The following is a 12,955-nucleotide window of genomic DNA, read 5'->3' as shown; positions in this document are numbered from 1 at the left end:
ATATTTATTGCTTATACCCATCATAGGACGGGTAGTCTACTAGTATATACACATATTGATGAAAGAGTATCCGTTCATTATAAAGATGATGACTGTAGCAATGTATTTGTTGTCGTACGTGGGTGAATGGAGATTATTTCATGTCCGCTGACCCTCTTCACATTTGGACAATGACATCTCTTTTGACACTAGTGAGCAAACAAGCTGGACGTCTGAAGGAGGCGCACATGTCTACGTTGTCAGCTTTATTGGTTGGCACATCCCCACGCCCCATCCTTTTTCTACGACGAGATCAAACCAAGCGACGTATTGAAACGGTGTGAGCGTCGTGCCGGCGAGCTTCTATTTCTTCGGCCGGTTTCACATTGGACAGAAAAGGCCGCGCGACGGTTCATAGCCTTCACAACTGGATCTACTGTACAAAAAGGTATTCTTATTATTGACTTCACCATCATCATCATAATAATAATAATAATAATAATAATAATAATAATAATAATAATAATAATTCTCACATGGCTTATTACTAGTGATCGCTCACTGTAGACAGGTGTTCCCTGAAATCTGAACGACAGTCGGCCTCCTTTTATTTCTGACATTCTTTTTTCTTGTCATGCAGTGATTTGGATTGTGCACCCCTCAGAGGATTTTTCATTTTCTCATAGCCTTAGAGGCAATTTTCCATTGTACTAACAGATACTGATGTAACTAGGGAATTACTACTTATCAAGGCCCAAAAGCCACTCGAGAATTAGTGTTAATGAGTGTCAGATGGTCAGTGAGAAAACACCCCGATGATGGGTAATGGTGAAAAATGGTCAGGATTGTATTATTTAAGAGGACGGCTCGCCAAGAACTTGTTTATATTGGACTTGAAAACGATCATGTTATATTTAGCCGGGAAGAAGCCCTGCGGTATTGTGTCCAACGGACGAGTAGTACTAGAAGATAAATTTTGTTCAGAGAAGTTTCGTGTAGTTTTAGGTACACACATTGGGGGAAAGGAAAAATGATTTATAGTGGTTGTAGCTAGACAAGTTTCAGCGGGAAATGGTATAGTGCATTTTTTATATACATTGTCGCACTTTACCCAAGTAATCTCAGTTCCATTAGCTTGTATTTAATTTCCCCTATTTACGCTGACGTAAATTCTATGTCAACCTAATTGTGATTAGCCCATGCCAATTGGTTATATGTGTTCAGTTTCATTTACTGAGAGTACACTTAATATGCCATATGTTTTCATCATTGCCACGGTTATCGTGGTGTCAATCCTCCCTATGATTCCAATTTTCAACTTATATCATCACATGTTAGTGTAAGTTTTTTGGAGAGATGGAGGCTCAGCCTTTGAGATTTCAGACATTTTAATTTCACTCATTCCTGTGTGATGTTCTCTATATATATGCTGGTTAGCGTTAGTTGCTAAGTTGTAGGGTGGTTTCTGCAATCAAGGATTTACTTTAAGTTTTTGATAGTTTATTTCATTGTATGGGTTCATATCTTCTATTTTATTCTATTTTCTCCTAGTTTTTTTTTCTGCCCCCTTGATGATCTTCCTGTGAATTTTACGATTTGGCGTGTTTTTTCTTTTTCTTTTTTTTTTCTTTTTTTTTTTTTTTTTTTTTTTTTTTTTTTGTTTGTTCCTGATGACTATAAGCATGTTCGTTCGAATAATGAACTTACAAAATAACGGAATGGTGAAATAAAAGAAGACTGGATTAAGAGAATAACGGATTAACAAAGTAAAGAAATAATCGGTTAACGGAATAATCGACTAAATAAATAATGGATTAACATAATAAGGAATAATCGACAGTGAAAAAAAAACCATTTCCATTCCGATCAACATCATTTATTTCATAGAATTTAAACTAGTATGTTAATCATTCTATTTGAAATGACGTCATCTGTATATGAACATCAACGAATTTTGAATCTTACTAAAGAATCCGTGACCCTTACTATTGATACTATTTACATTTTTCTTCGTTGATTCTTTTTTTTTGGGGGGGGGCGGTCTCTCTTTCCTCGTACTTCCCTTCTGTTCTTTTCATTTTCTTCATTTGCATCATCCCATTACTCTCCTTCTCTCATGCTGTTTCTGTTAATAATATTCCTCCTATTCTCCTCCCTCCACTTCTCCTCTCATTCGCCCTTCACTGCCCAATGGGCGATTTCGCTGCTACTCTCCGTTTCCGGTTCTTTAATACTGTTTTCTGTGTTCACAGAGTACAAAATCGACTTTTAAATCTGATGGGGCGTGATCTTTTCCTTTCCCTGCAACCCTTTTCTCACAGTAGTAGAGACGGTTCTATTCTCTCTCTCTCTCTCTCTCTCTCTCTCTCTCTCTCTCTCTCTCTCTCTATCTATCTATCTATCTATCTCTATCATTATCACCATAGAATAGGTTTTTCGACTAAGCTCTAATCTTTGGTTCCTCGTTTTGCTAACTCATTAGAAAAGAACTTTCTCTTCTCGCTTCCTGTCCTTACCATTAGACATAATTTTTAGAAACAGGGCGTCTTTGCAAGGAATTCTCGCTTGTGGAACCGTTTCCCTGTTCATAATGTTAACGGATGCTTGTTGAAAACCGTTCCATAAATAGGAAGTTTTTTTGTTTTTTTTTACCATTGATCAATGTTAGTACTCCAATAGTTTTCCTCGTCTTTGAGCTGGCAATCATTTCAGTCGCATTAATCCTTGTTCTCGAGTGGCTCTTGGCCTTTACATGTGATTAATCCGTAGTAAAAGAAAAATAATTACGACATTTATATATTTACATTATCTACTTGCTCGTCATCTTTTACGTTGCTGCGAGTACATGTATTTGCCCTTCCTCGCGCCATCTAAAAGTGCGCAAACAAACAATTAAGCAAGTGCATCAATATTATGTAGTCCATCACATTTTTTTATTAGAAAATAAAAGTACTGGCTTTGAGTTCTGGTATACACACATTCCTAACTGCTGCGAATCGCTATTGTTGATGAGGTTGGTTCGGGAGAGTTCTTCACTCTTCCTCTTTCTTTTTCTCTTCGAGGTCCGATCGTCGGTTGGCCTCGAAAGTTAGCTGTGCCTTCCGCGATGGTCTGACTCCAGGTTTGGCTGTCCTTGTCTTGGGTCTCCTATGTGCCCGTATCGATGCCATACTTCTTCAAGCTTGCCTTTAAAAGATCTATGCATTGCTTCTTCAGTACTTCTTGACCGCGTTCTCCTTCTTTTAGCTATCCATAGAAGAGTTGTTTCGGTAACCGGAAATCCGACATCCTGATAACGTGGCCACCGATCACCTGAGTTGGTTCCAGCATTACTGATATAGAGTTGCTTCGGTTTCAGTATATCGCTACACCTCCAAGTAGGCATAGTAATATTTCATGAAGCATAAGATTGGAATTTTAAATTATAGTTTTACTGTGCATAATTGCGTTCGGACATTTTTTATAAATGTAATGAAAGTGTTGCGTTTGTTTTTTGGGTTTTTTTTTTTTTTTAATTATCAATGTGTAGAGTCGTTATTCTTTTCGGTCAGTCATTTCTATACCCATACCAGTTTTGTTTGGCATGGTTTTTTTTTAACAACATTAGGTCAGTATGTAACGTAGTCATTATATCTAAGAAACAGAAGACTGGGAAAATCTAGACTCATTTTCTTCTTTTTTTTATTTATTTTTCAAACAAATCCCTTTCTATCTTGGATTTCCAACAACGCTTTTTTTATATTTAAAAAGTTCGTTTCTTCTTCTTCTCCGACCACGTGTGACTTTTCGTCTCGGCTGTGACGTCACTCACACTTTTCGAACACGTGCTTCTCTCGTCACGTCTTGAACACCGCTCTCTGGACACCATTCCCCCGAACATTTGTTTTGTTTTATATCTACTGTGACGTCACTTCGAGTAGCCGGCTTGGTCATTTGCACATCTTTATGCGGCGTTTACTTCTCTCTTACAAATATTTCCTCTATTCAGGCCAGCTATGTGTAAGTCCTTTTTAGACATCATGCGATTGATTTTCTCGCTATCCAAGCAAATTCCGTAAACGTGTTTATGAAACCAGATCTCTACAAAGAAAACCCATTTTGCATTATATCCATGCTTCGTGAAGTTTTGACTTGTGTGAAAATAAAACAAAATGGCGTTAGAAAACAACCCAATAAATGTTACAGTGACATTTATTGGGTGGGTTTCTAACACCACTTTGTTTTAGTTCTCATTTTGAAGTGAATATCGATTCTTCAAAGACACCGCGGCCATCTTTCCTTGTTCGTCCGTAATCTTCAACATTACTCGTTTTTTAGTTTTTTTTTTTAACCGGATAAACATTTTACATTAAATAAAAACACTAGAACTTTATCCAGTTAGGTAGAAAAGTAACTTATCTTGCCTTTGATAAAATTTATTTGTTATATATTTGTTTTTTGAATCTATGTGTATAGTAAAACAAACCCGAATTTTCTAATCACGTGACACGTCGGTAAAGAAATGGACAGTAAGTCAGATAGCAATGAAGTAGAACGTTATAACGAGAGAGTGAATACCTTTCTTAAAAGTCAAAGATTAGCAGGTGAGTTCTTTTTCCGTGGCATAAAACGCTATCTCTTTTTTACGTAAGAAACCTCTCATCTGCGAGGAAATGCTAATAGGACTGCAAACATTTTGAAGCAATTGTTACCTGTTATCATGTCAACAAGGCGCTCATTTGCGGCGTCATCCCCACATTAAACTGACCGTATGTCACATTCATACCTCAAGACTCGAGAGTATTTTCTTAGCGGGTTATTTTATGAATTTATAATAGGGAGTTGCGGGTTGGTAAGCACTCTACAACAAAGACTGTTCACTTGTTACGATTATCCTTACATCCTTTTTTGTACGATATTTATCAACTCATTACTTTTCTATTTTTAGATAATGTTATTGGTTATAGGCAAATGCCGCATCTATACGAAGATTTGTATTTTAAAAAGTTATAATTAAAAAATAAAAAATAAATTTTTTTAAGAAAAGGGCTCGGAATCTTTTATAATTGCGCATGTATCGTTAATAATGACGACGTTTTGGCTGTTTAGATTTTCAAAACAGAAAACTATTTCCATTTTTTAGTACAAATCTTAATGTAGTGTAGATTTCGCATCTGTCTGTAACTGAAATTTTGTATTAGTTGTTTGGCAGGGTGTATAGTTTATATGCACGTGCAATAACTTGAATTATTTTGAGTTGTTAGCACATGCGCAGTGATATCTAGACTTATAAAACTCTTCGGGTCAAGATCAAAGTGTAGTATCTGTTCCGGCAGATGCTGCAAGCTATGACTGGCTATGACTAGCAAAGACCAGATGTGGGGGCAACCCCACATGCCTGACCTTTAACCAGCTCCCATTTCCCACCTCTCGGGAGCTGGTCCCCTTTTTCCCTTCCCCCTCCCTTCACTCCTCACATTAAAAATTGGCCTTGTGCCTAATTTGCTCGGTGGGGGAGCAAATAAATACCATCTGTTCTTTAGATCTACACTTCAATTTCTTGTTCTCTGTCAGTGGAGGAGAAATCCTTCACGACTGAGACAATTTTTATTTTTGTTCCTTTTCTCTACATTACAAAACGACCCTGGTTTCTAACTCTGTCCCGTGGGGAGGCATTGTAAATAGGGACTAAGTGTGCGTTAGGACACCTCTGCACAAACTCGACTCAACTATGTGGGGCCGAATTGGCGTCAAAAGGTTATTCAGTTCCTGAGTAGATTTTGTCACGGCAAGATGTCCCATTCTATTTTCGTCCTTCGCCAGACTGAGCCAGACAAGATGGAACTTTAGAATATCACGTTCTGTCTTAGGCTGATTTGAAACTGTGCAAAGTTCAGCTTCCTTGGGTATTATATTTTTAGGTAGATCGCTCCAGATGAATCCTGAAGCCATTTGATGTAAGGAGCTAAAAAGAAATACTACTTCAAGGTTAAAAAACTTGCCAATGTTAGATGGAATAGATTCTGATCCAGAAAACTGCAATTTTTCCCTCTTTGTCAGAAATATCGCTCCTGGAATGAGAGGACTCAAACAGTGAAATAATGTAAGCGATAATTACGCAGTTGCCGAGAGTATATCCAATATCTACTTTACTTAATGTATATTGAGTATGAATTCAACGATACTTAAACATAGAAGAAAATGAATGCATGATAGATAAAAAAAAAATGGATAAAATATTTGAGTGAGTAAATGGTTGGTTGTTTTTGTTTTACGGCATATCCACCCTTTTCAGGTGATTTAATGCCGAATCCAGTGATTTTGGATTTTAAAAAAATTTAGTAGAATATATTTGTTTTTTGTTTTGTTTTTTTCAAGTCGGTTTCTATTTAACTCATAGTTTGGACCCTAACAGGTACTACCACTCCGGGACAGAATGGACCTAGGAGCAATGGCAAACAAAGGGTGACTCCACACTCCCCAAAGCCCACAACCTGAGGTCTCACTACCGGACATAGTTTAAAGTCATATTCAGGACCTGTGTGAGTAAATGTACATGGGTAAATGATATATAAAGAGAGAGAGAGAGGGAAAGTGTGTGTGTGTGTGTGTGTGTGTGTGTGTGTGTGTGTGTGTGTGTGTGTGTGTGTGTGTGTGTGTGTGTGAGAGAGAGAGAGAGAGAGAAAGAGGAGAGGGAACTAAAAGTTGAAAGGTGATTTGGGTCAAAAGTTTGAATCGTGCATCAAGAAAAACAGCATCTTCAGCAAAAAAAAAAAGGGGATGAACCGTTGGTATGTGAATAAGAATAAAAAATATCGCTAATATTTCAGATAATTTAATGCAATGATGGGAGTTTCAATATAATTGAAATCGAAAGATCGATTCATTTATTCATTCATTTCGAACGAATCAGATGAATATATAGTTTCACCATTCGTTTCCTCGACATTTTTCTATCAGGTTGACAAGAAAGTTCAGGTAAGCATATCTCGGCTCAAACAAAAATTTATTGATCGAAATAAGCACCATCAGAATCAGCACACTTTTTCTAACAAGTGAATTTTATGCGAATAACGTAAAAACCTTGCGTTCTGGTGGTGATAAAGTTGTTGAAGGCAGTTTTGATATCGCTTAGGTTTTTCAAGCATTTCTCACACAGAAAGTTGTTAAGATGCTTTAAAAGTGGTAGTCGGTAGTTGAGAGGTCTAGAGAGTATGGCGGATGAGGCAGAGTTTCGTGGCCTAATTCGTTCAACTTCTGAAGGGTCGATTTAGAACGTGTGGTCGTGCATTGTCGTGGAGGAGAATTGGCCTTTCTGTTAACTAATTCTGGGTGTTGTTGTCGAAGTTTCTGGTGTATTTCATCCACTTGTTGACAGTATTTCTCCGTCGTAATGGTTTCGCCTGTATCTAAAAACTGTAATGGATGAGACCGGTTGCAGGCCACCAAACAGTCAGCATCGCCTTCTTTTGGTGCAACTCTGGCTTCAGAAAGTGTCGTGGAGCTTCGTCAGTGTCTAACCACTGAGCTGAGTGTTGCCTCTTATCGTAAATAACCCACTTTTCATCGCAAGTCACAACCCGGTCGAGAAACGTGTTGTTCTTGTTGTGTAAAACAAGGGAAAATGACACTTCATAAGGATGTTTCTTTTTTGTTGTCGTTAAATTCGTGAGGCAACCATTTATCAAGTTTTTTTGTCTTTCCAATCTCTCTCAAGTGGTTGGAAATCGTCGTATACGTTACGTCGAATTCAGAAGCAAATTCTCGAACAGTTATGCGTGAATTGACTTCGACTACGACTCTTAATTGTTTGAAAACATTCGATGGCCGACCACGACTCTTATCATCTTCAAGACTCTCGTCGCCGCCACGAAATGTCTTAAACCACAATTGTGCTGTGCGTTCAGTAGTAGTTCCTGGGCCAAATGTTTCATTGATATCACACGCTGTTTCAGCAGCTTTCGACCTCCTTTGAATCAAAATAAGAAAGTTGTGCTATTTTTTATACCTTGTATTCAACGTCCTGAAAAGATGTAATAATTGTTTTAATACGATTGTAATTGAAACGATTAGATAGATCGGAAAACGCTCTTTCAAATGATATATAAAGTAAAGGTATTATAACGAAAACTTATTTGAAAATTTTAAATTCCGAAAGATCCTTCTTGTCAACGTAATAGTTCGAATCTTTTCTGCAACATTACTAAGTGAAATATTTCTGTGGAACGAACTGGATTCGAATTTGGCTTACCTAAGTTGTCAGTCCACGTTGAAAACTATTGTCGTCTCTCAAATGATTAAGAAACTTTCGTTATTTTCGCTTGCTTTTTTTTTTTTTTTTGCGCACTTTGATATTCTAATATTTGTAATGTTTATTCAGAAATCATTTTTTGATTAATGATTACATTTTTTTTTTGTTTTGTTTTTATAAGATTTTTTTTTGTTTTGTTTTTCAAAATTAATAGACGAGTAATCTTTTGGGGACGACTGTAAATTAAGATCAAAAGGATTTTGCAAAAATTTCTAATCGAACGCTTTGTTCAAATATTTATTTTGGATTTTGTGGGGTTTTAGATTTTTTATGGGCTGGGAGTTTCATTTTGCGCAAACAGTTGGAATATAAAAATATCTAGTTTTGAAAACAAAACGAATTTTTATTTTCTTTGTAATGGAAATAGAATAAAATGAGAAAGAAAATAAAAAAGAAAAAGTATTTTCTAATGTTTGAAAAGAAAATATACCTTAGTTGTTATCAATAGTTTAGAATACCTTTAACTCGCCGTTTCATTTGGTGTAAAGTTTAGAATGTTTGCTAATGATTGAGTTCAATCTTCGGTCGAGTCATGCAAAAGATTCATGAACTGATACTTGGTGATCCCTTGCTAAATACTCAGCATTATAAGGTGAGGATCAAGGGTAAGTGGAGTAATCCAGGAAAGAAGTGGGGTCCTCCCCTATACCTCGAGTCGCCTTCTACTACGATCGATCAATTTATTTTTCTATAATGTTGCGTTTCTATTAATGATGCGATGATTCTAATATTTTTCCGATTCCGCTACAATTACAATTCTGTTCTAAATTCCCGATTCAGCTACAATTACCGATATTTAGTTATAAAAATTTTTGTTTGTTTGTTTGTTTTGTTCTGTTCTTTGTTTTGTTTTTTGTTTGTTTTTTGTTTGTTTTTTGTTTTTGTTTTGTTTTTTCGGATTACCGTAGGTGAATCTATTTTCGCATGCATGAAAATGCAATTGCGATGAAGAGATATACAGATTTCATTTTTACTCGTAGTTTAATATAAATTAGCGGGACCTGTGGAAATTCCACAGGGATTCATTCATATGTAATATATTGATGTTGGCATTCTGTAGATGTTCAGTGTAAATGGAGATGCTCTGATATTATTGTAGCTATTTTGTTAAAATTGCAAAAGTATTTATCCAAGCTAGCAGAGACGCCCGGCGTAGCTAGGTCGTAAAATACGCTTAAATATATTTTAATTCTTGCATATATTATTATGAAGTAAATGTTCTATCGATTTTTATATATTATAAAGTTGCGATTTCAAAAATAAAAAATATATATCTATGTGAGCTTGAATCGAAACCGAATACCAAACTTATGAATATATATATATATATATATATATATATATATATATATATATATATGATGAAAATGATGGAAATAGTATTCCGACAAAATAGAGAAAATAAAAAGGAACAAACCGTATTATGTGTTCATCAACGTTTCGTCTTTATTTCGAGACTTCCTCTGGATGAATGAGATTAAGAAACAAAAAATGCCAGTACAAAATATTTGAAAATGTTTCACGTGCACAGTGTGACGCAGTTCTATTTCAAAGAAACGGAAAAAAGACGTTGGAAATTCAAAAAGGAGAGGGAGGGCTGGCGCTGTTAAAGAGAAGGAAATTTTAGTGACGTCATATAGTCGTTAATGTAATTTTAAAACTATGAACGCAAGTTAATGTTCTTATTGGGGAAAAGATATATCTGTTGAAATTCAAATGTAAGTTTGTAACAGAAATGAAATGAGTGTTTTTTATGTAATTTATTGATTGAGATTATGTGTTAATTATTACAGGGGGTGTTTGAATGGTGTGAGAAAGTTAACCTGTGTCTACAGTTAAATAATGCTTTTTTAATAAAAGTTTACTTATTAATGGCGCTATGTTATAGAAACCTCCACGTTGTTTAATAGTTCTTGAAATTGCGATAAGCGCAGATTCATGAAGTCTCCGGCGCGGTTTATTTGAAATAAATTTAACTACTTTTGCTTGTTTAAAGTCAAAGGTATGGTTATGTTGCACTATGCACGTGAAACATTTTCAAATATTTTGTACTGGTATTTTTTGTTTCTTAATCTCATTCATCCAGAGGAAGTCTCGAAATAAATACGAAACGTTGATGAACACATAATACGGTTTGTTCCTTTTTATTTTATATATACATATATATATATATATATATATATATATATATAAATTTAGTTCCTTCAGTTATAATCGAAACCGAAACCAAAACTTATGAAGAATTCTTGATAAAATTATTTATAAAAAAAATAGATTACTAAGATTATAGGAGTGCCATTATCTATAATCGAAACCGAAACTAAAATTATGAAGAATTCTTGGTAAAATTATTTATTACAAGAAATGGAAGTACATAACAATTAAATGACCCGGATGTAAGCGTGACACAGAAAATAACACACACGCTATCGAATTAATATATAGATAAATATTTATCATTTTATCAATAGTACCAACAATTGAAATTAAGTTCAAAATAAAAACAAAAAACATAAAAACAATTTAAATAACCGTTTTCAGCATCAGAAAAAAGACATAATTTTCCGATTCTGATACCACAAAATGTTCCTATTTTCTCTATTCACAACTCCGATTCCGATTAATCGTCCTAACACTGGGGACGGGGAGGGGATAGACATAAAATAGATTTTTAAAATGAGAAAAAATTTACGTTAAAACCAAAATAAGGCAACCAGAAGTATTTTCCTTTTTCTGACTGAAGACCGAAAAAACACTACCCACTGATCTTAACGCGAGAGCAGATGTTTTGTCTGAATTTCGATCTGTTTCACTCCATTTCAAAAGGCTTGAAATTAAAAGAGGTCAGGTTGTCTAATTATCTGATAGAATCCAGTGCTAGTAACCCGTTATTTGTATTACGCTGCTGCACAGTGCATCTAATAATAAGGGTATGCTTCCCGCAAATCAGAACACATAAAAGGAAGGAATATGGAATAAAGCACTAAATGCAAGACAGTCACACGCAACAACAGTTTCCCAGGATTCTCATCATCGATTGTCTCCGTTTTCCTTACAGCCTCCTTTTATGATACCGAGCCGCAAGATTTTGCACAAGAGCCGCGAGACTTTTCTGTTACTTTTCGAGACCGGCCATTTATAAAAGTTGCGGGCGCCGCCATCTTGATTCTTTCTTCCCTCCCTCCCTCGATACAGCTCTACATGATACACATACGCGCAGACGCTTTAATGGTAAACCCAAATTTTCCCTACATACAAAATAATAATATTAATCGTTTTGATTGTGTGGTTTTGTGCAGATTTTATCAAGTTCTTGAACGAGAAGAATATACGAATTATAATCGATAACAAATCGACTCTAAAACTTCTTGTTCTTTCTTTCTCATGATTTTTTTTCTTTTGAGTTCATATATTAAATCCATTGCTTCTTGTAAAATCGGTTCTCTTTGTCGCTCTAAACACTTTCTCACACCTGAGGCCATTCTCTCGCTGTGGCAATATTATGTGCCCCGGGCGAAGTCAAATAACCTTGCTGGTAAATTATTAAGACTCATTTATCACAGTTAAGAGAAACAGACAAAAATTTTAATTCTTATGAATTGAGTTGAAAAGCACCAGCTGCTATAACAAAGGCGCGGTCACACAGGTTGACCATTTATTGAAAGATATTAGAAGGAAAAAAGAAAATAAGATAGAGAGAAGTCGATGGAGATATGATGATCACAGAGAGAGGGAGGCAAGTTATGCGTATTGATGCATAACTTCCCTCCCTCTCTCTGCAAGGGTTCAAGGACGATAAGAGGTTTTCCTGGCAAGTCTGCACTAGGATAGATCTCAAATGACTCGGACTTTCGGGTCGATATCGCAAACCAAACTTCGTCCAAAGAACTTAGAAAAAAGAAAAAAAGTTGAAAACAAAAATCTAAGCCGATAGGAGAAACGTTTTTCTTGAATCAGAAAAATATACCTATCCATTTTCTTTTAATTATATATATATATATATGTGTGTGTGTGTGTGTGTGTGTGTGTGTTGTGTGTTGTGTGTGTGTGTGTGTGTGTGTGTGTGTATTTATACATATGTGTGTGTATGTATTTATACATATATATGCATGTATATGCATATATACACATGTACATATATGTATATACACATGCACCTATAATATATATATATATATATATATATATATATATATATATATATATATATATATATATATATATATATATTAAAATGAAAGGTGAGGAATATAAGTTATATATAACTATTATATCGTCAGAACAATAAGAAACAATTAAGGGACAAAATTAAGAAAACACTGGTATTAGAAAAAATGTGATTAGAGAAATGGTATTAGAAAAAATTGTATTAGCAAAAATGGTACTAGAAAAAAATGGTATTAGAAAAATGGTATTAGAAAAATGGTATTAGAAAAAATGTGATTAGAGAAATGGTATTAGAAAAAATAGTATTAGAAAAAATGTAATTAGAAAAATGGTATTAGAAAAAATAGTATTAGAAAAAAATGCTATTAGAAACAATGGTATTAGAAAAAATGGTATTAGGAAAAATGGTATTAGAAAAAATGGTATTAGAAAGATTGTATTAGAAACAAAATTCGATTAGAAAAAATGGTATTAGAAAAAAATGGTATTCGAAAAATTGTAATAGAAAAAATGGTATTA

At 34.8% G+C, this 12,955-nt stretch overlaps 1 protein-coding gene across 3 annotated transcripts in view; it reads left to right on the top strand.

Moving 5' to 3' along the window:
- The window catches only part of LOC145297583 (tyrosinase-like protein 2), a 95,251-nt gene that overhangs the window by 48,045 nt on the left and 34,251 nt on the right, over positions 1–12,955 (top strand). The window contains exon 1 of one of the 3 annotated variants that reach the window (XM_080143627.1): positions 302–427. The exons of the other annotated variants lie outside the window; for them this stretch is intronic. The gene's annotated coding sequence lies outside the window, so the exon portion shown is untranslated. Of the gene's footprint in view, positions 1–301; positions 428–12,955 lie in introns of those variants that run through there. 3 annotated transcript variants of the gene reach the window in all.

Source organism: Euprymna scolopes, chromosome 18 (assembly GCF_053919585.1).
Source record: "Euprymna scolopes isolate OS-2025 chromosome 18, ASM5391958v1, whole genome shotgun sequence".
NCBI classification, from domain to species: domain Eukaryota; kingdom Metazoa; phylum Mollusca; class Cephalopoda; order Sepiida; family Sepiolidae; genus Euprymna; species Euprymna scolopes.
This window is presented reverse-complemented; position numbering and strand designations above follow the sequence as displayed.